Genomic DNA, 10,122 nt, shown 5'->3' on the forward strand with positions numbered 1-10,122 from the left:
AAGGATGGAAGGTATATTTGTCTATTTTTGTATGCTATAAAAACCAAATACAGAGAGAGACTGAGAGCTGTTGACGAAGAGCTACGTGTGTGTCTTTCTTCGATTCCAGCCAGAATATCAGCTTTGTGTTCAGCCAAACAGGCCCAGGTTTCGCACTGAATAAAGTATTTTATAATTTTTCACTATTCTGTTTACTTAATATTTCATAATAAAGTAATTATAAAATACTTTCTTTGTGTTTATTTGATTCCTATTCAAGAGAATTACTTTATATATAGTCAATATAGGCACAGAGTTAAATTTTTTAACATTTTCTAATGGTGGTGTGCCTCGTGATTTTTTTCATGAAACAAGTGTGCCTTTGCCCAAAAAAGGTTGAAAAACACTGGAATAAGGCATTGCAGTAGCACATGTGGGAAAGGACTAAGGCATAGAGTAGTTGGGTGAAGTCAGATTCAGAGAAGCAGTCCCTTATTTTTTGGAATTTTTAGGTAGTAAACTGAGGAAGATACCACCTGAGAGATATGATTGGAACGTGACAGGTTAGAGTCAAGGTTAGGCTGCGTGCTTGGTCCTTTGCTGTTAAGGTAGTCGAGTTCCAGCATATTCAGGGACGGGTGCAGTTGCAGTGTTCTTTGTGGATCCAAAGGAGTTCCATTTCGGAGGTGTTTAGTTGCAATTTGTTAACGGTCATCCAGTTTTTTATTTCTGAGAGGTATTTTAGGAGTTTTGCGATCTGGGTGTCCTGGTTTTCTCCTAGGGGTAGATATAGTTGGATATCGTCTGCAAAGGAGAGAATCTGTATTTGATATCTGTGAGCTATGTCTAGGACTGGCCTAATGTAGAGATTGAATAATAGGGGGGATAGCAGAGCCCCTGCGGAACACCGTATTTGATCGGTTTCGATAGCGCATCATTGGGATCTATTATTCAGAAAGAAGGTGAACCATCATAACTGTGCTTTGGATTCTGATTTCAGCCTTTTTTTTTCTCTTATCTATTTAATTGAAAATTTTGGTGGCCCCTTAACACTTTTAGCTATCAGCTATGATGAAGTATGCAGTTTCCCTTGGGCAGTACCTGATAAGTGACAGAAATCCTATTCTCCACATCATCTTCCTGTAGCAGTGAGCTTGTTTATTCATTTTGAAAGGTATCTTAGAATGTTAAATTAGAATGTTAATAGGCTAACAGACAATGAATAGGAATTTGGAGAGGTGATTTTTAATTATTGATGCAGTTTTTCAGAAAAAATATATATACAGTATTTATATTTTAAAAAATGGAAGACTGTTCATGAACTGCAACAACAAAGCTGACGTCTGAAAATCTTGAATATATCGAGCAGTTGGTGCTGAGAAGCCTTTCAGTTGTGGCTGAATTCAGTATTCCTGCGCTTGATAGCTTCAGTTGGTATATCATTCCGTCATGGATATAGCACAGGGTAATCTAAGACAATTTACAGAGGTCTGGATGCACTAAAAATGGTCACTAAAACCAGATGGATCACTGCGGGCCAATCCTTTGTCCGATTTTACAACAGCAATCGATGCTCAACTAACTTTGCATGCAAATTAGTTTTGTGGAGGTCGGCCATAATCTCACCCCACCAGTCTCTGGAAAAGTGACTTTCACATAGGCACAGACCTGGCAGGGGAAGCCCTGAAGCAGCCTCCTGCCGTTCAGCTGTTCAAGGCAGGAAAATTTTTTTTATAATGGGCATACAGATAAGTGTGTTACACACACACACACACACCATGAGTACCTGTCCCCATTAAAAAAAAGTGCTGCCCCCCCAAGATGACAGCTGCGGGACCCCTACTAATAGCTGCCCCCAATGACAGGAGCGATGCCTACTCCCTCTTGCCTCAGCAACCTAGCCTTTAGTAGTGCATCCAGGCCACCTGGCCCACACACACACACTCCTTCCCTCCTGACATGAAGGCCTCCTCCCACCACCAAGTACCCAAAGAAGGCCCTGGTGGGCTGAGGGGAGTCAGTTCAGAACCCCTCCCAGTTCAAACACATCCCCCAGCACTCTCCCCCCCAAATACCTCGCTGTAGAAATCAGCAAGTGGACTGCTCTCTTCTGTCAGTAGGCCTGCCTCTTCAAAATGGTGGGCCTTCCCCATGCATCCTGGGCTGCACTAGGAGAGGTCTAAGTCTCCAATTGGTTCAGATATCTTAAGCCCTTCCTATGGAAGGGGCCTTAGGTATCCAGGCTAATCCGGCTGAGGGGGGGGGGGGATGAGTTTTTTACATCTTGTGAGGAGGCTACTTAGGAAAACAAGGAAGATCAGTGCATACCCTAAGGAGGTCAGACTGGGGAGGCTGGCTTTGTTCCTGTGGTGTACTGAGGAAGCTAGGCTAAAAGATTAATAAGTCCCCAATGCTGAAAAGCTTTCCATGCTGGCAAGACTTGTTAAATCAGTCTTGCTGGCATGGAAGTTCTGCCTCAGATGCTCAAAAGGGTGCTCGGGGGCTGTTACCAATCCTCATAGCAGCCCCCCAAAACCCCTATGCAAAAGCATTACAAGGAGCTCAGTGCTATTTTTGGGGTTTTTTTTGCAGTGGACAGAGAAGAGGGAAGAAGTATGCCTACCTTTTCTCTTCTGAGTAGGTGCCAGGCACAGTTCTTTACCTTTTTACCAGGGCTGCTCTGCACAAATAGTAAGTGTATAATTTGCATGCTATTGTACTGAGCATCACCCTATATATTTAAATCGCTCCCAACATAGTGTTTATTACTGTGCTGTTAGAGCGTTGTGCATCCTGCCAGGCCAGGTTGCTCTTTACGCCCAGGGAGGTCTGCCTGTCAAAACTGATCCTTGATCCTATATAAAAGGAGGTCAGATGCTACTGCTAGAGCCAGAAAGAGGGTGGCAGCAGCTATCCCTCTGCAGGCAGAAAGGCTATTATTACACTTCTTTTACAGGATGCCTGAAGTTAATTCACACTCTGGGTTATGCTTTTCTGTTAAGGTTGAAAAGCTCTCTTCCAAGGGACATGTGATCTTTGAACACAAGCAGCTTCTTGCTACAGGTTTAAGAACTGTAGAGATCAAAAAGATCTATCCCTACCATATGTAAAGCCTAAAGCAGGAGAGAAACTTAATACCTACTCAAAATATGAGTAGATAGTGTAAAACTGAGGGCCCTCAGTAATCACAACTCACACGAGGGGAAATCCGAAACCCCTAACAAAGAATTGTCACTCAGTAACCCACAAAGGGTAACTTGTGATACATCCCTGGGCCCTTACTGTCTTTTATTGTGGTAGAGCAAATAATATAACTCTGTTGTTCTAAGAAACATATGACAGCGTCCAATTAAAGGAACAGAGGAAGAAGGAGCAGCTACATCCTGCTATACTGTTAAAAAAAACAGTAACATTCACTTACCTAGTAATCAGTTTAAATAAATAGATTATTTTGATTTATTTCCCACCCTCCCAGAACAAAAACAGATTCTGAGAATGAGCTAACAAAAAAATAACAGGAGGGTAACAACGGGTAGGTAGGTACAGTATTAAAGGCTAACAATGTATCATCAAGGAACAATGCACAGATTCCATAGGCATAGGATCTAGGTACAAGGTGAGGCTAAGATGTTATGTACAGAGGGGAATCGGGTGGAGCAAGGGCATACATAGTTTAGGGGAGTGGTGTTTCTGGAAACAGAGCATAGCAGGGCATGGACTGAAAAGCATGTTGGAGGTAAATAAAGGGGAGATCAAGCACAGTGGCATAGCGAGGGTAAGAGGTGCTCCTCCCCCACCTGCGCCTTACCTAATGCCCCCCTGCTGCACGCTCGTCCCCCTTCCCATCTCCCATAACCTCTAGTTGTTCACCTTAACTAACAACTTCAATGTGTTCCTCACGACCTGTGGCAAATGATTCAAAGCTTAGGGATGAAATGGCTATAGGAGCACCCAGAAGTGACATCAGTGGGAGAGCTGATGCGGTTGCAAGGAAAACATTAAAGTTGTTGCTTGCAGAAGTGAACAACTAGAGCTACAGGGGAAGGGATAAGGGGGCGCATGTGTGGCAAGGGGAGGAGTAATGCTGGTGCCCTCACCAACATGGCGCCCAGGGCGGATTGTCCTCCCCCTCTTGCTACACCACTGATCAATCAGTAATGTAGTCATGTTCATCTGGCAGTTCATATATCTGTTCCACAAGCGATAAGAGTTCATTGTCCTAGTTTCAGGACCGGTCAGTTAACAGAAGAGGAAGGTCTTTACTGCCTTTTGGAAAGTCATCAGGGAGTACAGGGATCTGAGTTGTGTGGGTAAATGATTCCAAATAGAGAGTTGTGCGGGGACAGAAATCCCGCCTGTCCCCACCATCCCTGCAAGAATCCCCTCCATCTCTGCCTGTCCCAATAAGGAATCCCCTTTGTCCCCGCCCAGTCCCGTGAGGAATCTCCTCTGCCCCCTCCCCCCATAAAAAGCAGGAATTACTTCTGACAGTTTTTAAAGTCTTAGTTTATTTAAACCAACAATAAAATACAATACAAACAAATAACAGTGAACAGAAATAAGAAATAAGTGAGCATACATCACTGGAAAGAATTAGAATAGACATTAGGTCATGTGACTGCAGGGTCAACCATTTCTTGTTAAAAGAGTTGGATTTTTTGGCAATATAAAACTCATATCTAGAGCAAACAAATCTGGTTCCACCATCTGGCATAGGTAACTTGTGATAGGTCCTCTCAAGATCCACAAATGGTTTTTAATGCAGCAATGAGTAAAGAATAATAATAACTTTATTTTTCTATACCACCATAGTCAAAATGACTTCTAGGCGGTTCACATAGAAAGCAGAATTGAGAGAGGCACTTTTCAGGACAATGGTTGCATAAGAAAAATGTGCCAAAACTGGAAACCGCAAAACAAACTCAGCAAGTACTTAATTTTGTACTAAACACAATTGTGGCCATAAGAGGGGGCTGGGCCTCCCACTTTGAGCTTAGCCCCCCTCAAAATGAGCCTCTCTCTTGCTGTAGCTGGTGGGACATTTTGTTCTTCCATCATCTTGATCCCAGTTTCTGCTTTTGTCTATCTTCTACTAATTCTCTTTCCAGGCCTTGGGAACCCCGGTTCCATCCCCGTAGGAGTCCCGTGAGCCTAGGGGGAGTCCCGTTGACCTGGGGGGATCCCCGCAATCCCTGTTCCCGTGCAGACCTCTAATTCCAAAGCTTAGGGAAGAAGTTGCTGTAGGAGCATTTATGTGCAGTTTCCAGTGGAAGGGCTCTTCTGGGGGGAATACAGAGTCGGAGTGGAGAGGACAGTTGGACATGTAGGAGTTCAATTTGGCAGCTACATAGTATGGTGCTTTGTGGTGGAGGTTTTTAATGGGCTAATACGAGGCCCTTGAAGGCACAGCACTTGTTGATAGGTAGCTAATGTGTTGCTTGTAGTGCAGGTGAGACAGGGTTGTGGAAACAGATTTTTTAGGAGGTGGATCACTCATTTTACCAGCTTACTGAAAAAAAAAAAAATCACCTTTAAATCCAAAGTGTTGCTAGGTTGTGTTTTTTTCCACTGCCTGGATAAGCTACAACCTGTTTTGACTGCCCCTCTGGCTGTCATTCTGCAGGGAATCCCTGCGCTTATGTGTCTCCTTTTCTGCTGGTTCTGCCCAAACAGGAAGAGAAGGGCACATCATCGGGGTGGGATGGCAGAAAAGGAATAAAGAGGTCCGCATGGTTCTCCCTGCAGCTGTGGAAATTTAAAAAAAAAAGGAGATCTGCTATTAAAGTAGTGTAGGCTTGAGGGATCCTGGAAAATCCTGCCTTTTTTTTTTTTAACCAGGATTTCAATACTGTTAAATGAGAAGTCTGGAGAGAGCATGATTTTTACCTTGTCCCTCCTGCTGCTTCTGGTTTAGTGGTGCTGTGAAGAATTGGAGGAAGAGAGGTCTGGAATTGAGGTGTTGGGAGCCAGGTCCTAAAAATATCCCTCTCATTAACTGGGTCACCTTAGCAGCTCTTTATGCTAGGGTGCCTTTTGCTGCATTAAACTTTTTGTCTATGTCTGCTTAGACTGGTAGAAATGGGTCTGGGTAAAACCAGGATTCTCAGGATCTAGGGCAGACCACCTTAAGAACGGAATGCTCTTTTATGACAGCAGCAGGCTGTTTTTCAATAGGGAATCCTCATGCTCTTTCACCCCTCTCTGTAAAATCCTGCCCCCTATGATGCAGTGCTTTTCTTCTGTGGGTGGGATTGGCAAAGAAGGACCAATTATGTCAGCATAAGGGGCGGGGACTTCCTGCAGAATGACAGAAAATGAGTCAAAACAGTTGGTGCAAGTAACAGACCTAAATGGTAGGCAAGATAGTGGAAGCTGCTGCAGGGAGTGATTGTGGGGGACTGAAAGAGGCATAAAATACAATCAATATATTACAGAAAGAAGCAAAATAAATAGTGAAGTGAAGGGGTGACAGGAAACATCCATATTCTGTTCTCCTTCCCCATCAAAAGCACTGGATCTGCCAGTATCCAGCAGGATCCTGCAATTCTGCCCTCAAAAAGGCCAGTATACACCTGGATTTTGCATCTTTCACAACCTATAAGTGAGGAAACATCCATTCCATGCACTCCTTCCCTATCAAAAGCAGAGGACCTGCCAGGATCCTGAAGGATGTGCAGAATTCTGTAACTTGCACGTGTAAGTTACACGTGTAACTTATAGATATACATGTGTAACTTATCGACAGTTATAAATTACACAAGTATCTGTGGTATTTAGGTACTAACACACTGGCTCTGTGTCTAATGCCTAACATTTGTGCATGTATCTAAACTGTTACGATAGTATCCTCTAAAAAAAAGTAGGTACCTACCTTCCTTTACAGAATAGATTCCAATCAGGCACCCAGTTATGGAATTGCCCTTCATTTGTCTTAGTTATTTTTTGCTCTCTGATAATAGTTATTTTGAGTCTCAAGACAACTTTGTTTAAAAAGTAATCTTAGGGCTAGATTCACTAACCTGCCCATCTGCCGGCACAGATTGCTCTATAGCGATCCCGGCTCATGTGCGGACCATCTTTAGATCTTTAGATGGTCTGCGCATGCACTGGACTTCCAGCCCGGCACCTTTTTTTTTTTACAGCCTATGGTTTTAACCCGCTTAAAGCCTATGGGTTAAGAGGGGGGGAGTGGCCCAGATGGCGGCAATGACCGAGCATTGAGATCAAGCTCTCGCGGCTGTTAGTGTTTCTTTTCCTAGAGCAATTATGCCACACAAAAGGAAAGGCTTGGTTAAGGCGCCTTCTTCCTCGACGCTGATACCACCTATTAGCAGACGATTGAGCAATTACTGCCCGGTATCTGCATTGGGACTGGTGGAACTAGCCCCGCGATGGAGAAAGGTAAAGAAGGCCTTACCTCACAGGGGCATGAAATCTTTCTTTTGCCACCACAAATGGAACCACCTCCTTGTCCGGCGGATTCAAATGCCCTGGAGGCAGGAACTACCAGTGTTGCCGAGGACGTGCCTGGATTTCTGGTAGAGGAAGCAGCCGGGGCAGATGAGCTTCTGCCGATGGGAACTAACATTGGGGAGAGAAACCCCTCCAACGAGGTGACTTTAGCAGCAATTTGGCAAATGCTCCAGAAATTGGATAAAGCTGCAGTTAAAACATCAGAGGCTGCTTCGAAGACATCAGAGGAGGTAAAAACTTTGGCTGGTAAAATCGATGATATTTCAAGAGCCTTGGAACATTCTAACACAGAAATTAAAAACTCTATAGCAAATGTGCAATCAGAAGTTCAAGCCTTTAAAGTAGCTGCGATTAAAGATAATACTATGCTTCAAAGAAAAATAGAAAACATTGAGAATTTTAACCGCAGACTCAATGCCAGAATTTTGAATTTCCCCAAAGTACCCGGGATTTCAGCATATGAGATGTTTAAGAGATATTTGGTGGAAGTGTTAAAATATTCAACAGACCATATTCCTCCATTAAATAAAATATATTATCTTCCACAAACCACTAGAGCTCGGGAAACATTGGAGGGAATTAATCCAGATACACCGCAATTGGATGTTAACAACATAGCTATTTTGGAAGAGTCTATTTCTGACTCTTTATTGAGAGCGACACTTCTGATTTCATTTATTTTCCAACAGGACTTGGATTCCTTGATGAAACTCTATTTCCGCTTATCAAAAGAACTGTTTTATAGTAAAAAGATATGGGTATTCCTGGATGTAACTAAGGTTACCCAGGAAAAACGGAAACAATTGTTGTCCTTGAGACAAGAGACCAAGGCACTTGGGGCGTCCTTTTTACCGGCGTACCCTTGTAAATGTGTAGTAAAATTTATTCAGGTTAAATTATTTTTTTTTCAGCCGGAGCAGCTAAGATAATTTCTGGAGCTAAAGAAAATTGCTGTTGTTTAGCGGAAATTTAATATAAATGCAGAGTATGTTATAGCCTTTGATTGATTAGTTCTTTTTCCTTTGTATTTAACTTCTTAATAATAACTGCTGTTACTCCCCTTCATTTTTTGTGGTCTAAGGAAGCGAGAATTTTATTTTCATTTCTATTTATAAAATGTGATGTTTTAACATTTATTCCTGCTGTATTTCCTTAGCAAGAATGTCAGTTTCTTGTAATATATTGAAAATTTCATTTTTTTTTTTAATATTCTTTATTCATTTTCAAAATTACATTAAGTGTTAAAAATATTCATTCAGATTAACATTTACTACCTCACTTACAAACAATCATTGATATATTACATAAAAACATATCCCTTCTCCTTTCCCATCCCACCCACCCTTATTTTCCATCATCATATAAAACATGTAATAATAAAATTTCAATAAATAATTAAAGATTAAAGCCTGTGGGTTAAAACCATGGGCTTACACTGCGAGGAAGGGTGGGAGAGTCAGGGCAGGCAGGCGATTAGGGGCTGGACTGAGTTATTGAGTACTGGTGAAGTGTGGATTCATTTATCAAGTTACCCCTGTCCAATTATACTAGTCCTGCTTCCTGCGTGCCTTTTCCCTTGGGACTCACAAGTCCCACAAGAACTGATGGTAAAGGCATGCAGGAAGCAGCGCGGGGCCGGGCTGAAGATCAAAAAGATCTCTCTTGCCCTGCACCGCTGGCCACAATTTGAGGAGCAGCAATTCCAGTGAGGGAGGTAAGTGGGGGAGATGATTTTTAATAACTGTATAGGTTACCCCAGTTTTGCAAGCTGCACCCACTGTGCCTATATATGGGGAAATACGGTATTCACTGTGCTGTACTGGTCCTTATTGCCTACTTCAGCTCACACTGCAGCTAGATTCTGCCAAAAACCACAGCCTCAAACAAGCATATGAAAGGGTCCACAACACTGCGATCTTTGGGCTGCCAGTCGGACCGAAGTCAGGCTGACACCTCAGACCTCTACAGATCCACTTGCTGCAACAGGGGAAGGGAACACAGCCAACACATGCTAAAGCCCGTCCCAGACAGCCATGAGCCAAATCACTGAGCTCAAGCTCCTAATCAATCAGGGGCAAGCCTAGCTTCCAGGGGAATGGACCTCAAGCTCCACAAATGGAAATGCAGGCTGGCTAAACAGGTTCCCTGAAGGGTTGCCCTGTTAGCTGAGTCTGTGTCTTTTCCCAGGCAAAGATGCCCTAGGCTACTGGGGTCCTCTTGAGCACCAAAAGCCTTCAGATTTGGATTAAAACCCCCCAAAATAATAAAATACATACTCTGAGCAGTTTGCAGAAGGAAAAACTGAAGAGAGTGGTACAGCCCACCAAGGAAGGAGGTGGAACTGAAGAAATTGTAGATGATGCCTTCTGCACAGCTCCTGGTTAATGGAGTTAACCCACTCGTATGCCCTGTACACCAGAATTATATTTATCCCTGTGGACAGGTATGTCTGTGTGTTTGTTTGTACTGCATGTATGCACAAGTAGGTTTGTATGTTGTCCTAAGGGAGCAGTAGATCAAAAATGTTCACCTGGTGTTATAGGAGCTAGCTTTTCCAAACTTTTTGATTTGGGGTGCTAAACTCAAATGGACGTAGTGAAGGAATATACTCTGTAATGGGGGCACTCAAACACCTGACCTCCGTTTACTATTAAATCACTATAAATAGAA

The sequence above is a fragment of the Geotrypetes seraphini genome, chromosome 8, assembly GCF_902459505.1.
Source record: "Geotrypetes seraphini chromosome 8, aGeoSer1.1, whole genome shotgun sequence".
Lineage (NCBI taxonomy): Eukaryota > Metazoa > Chordata > Amphibia > Gymnophiona > Dermophiidae > Geotrypetes > Geotrypetes seraphini.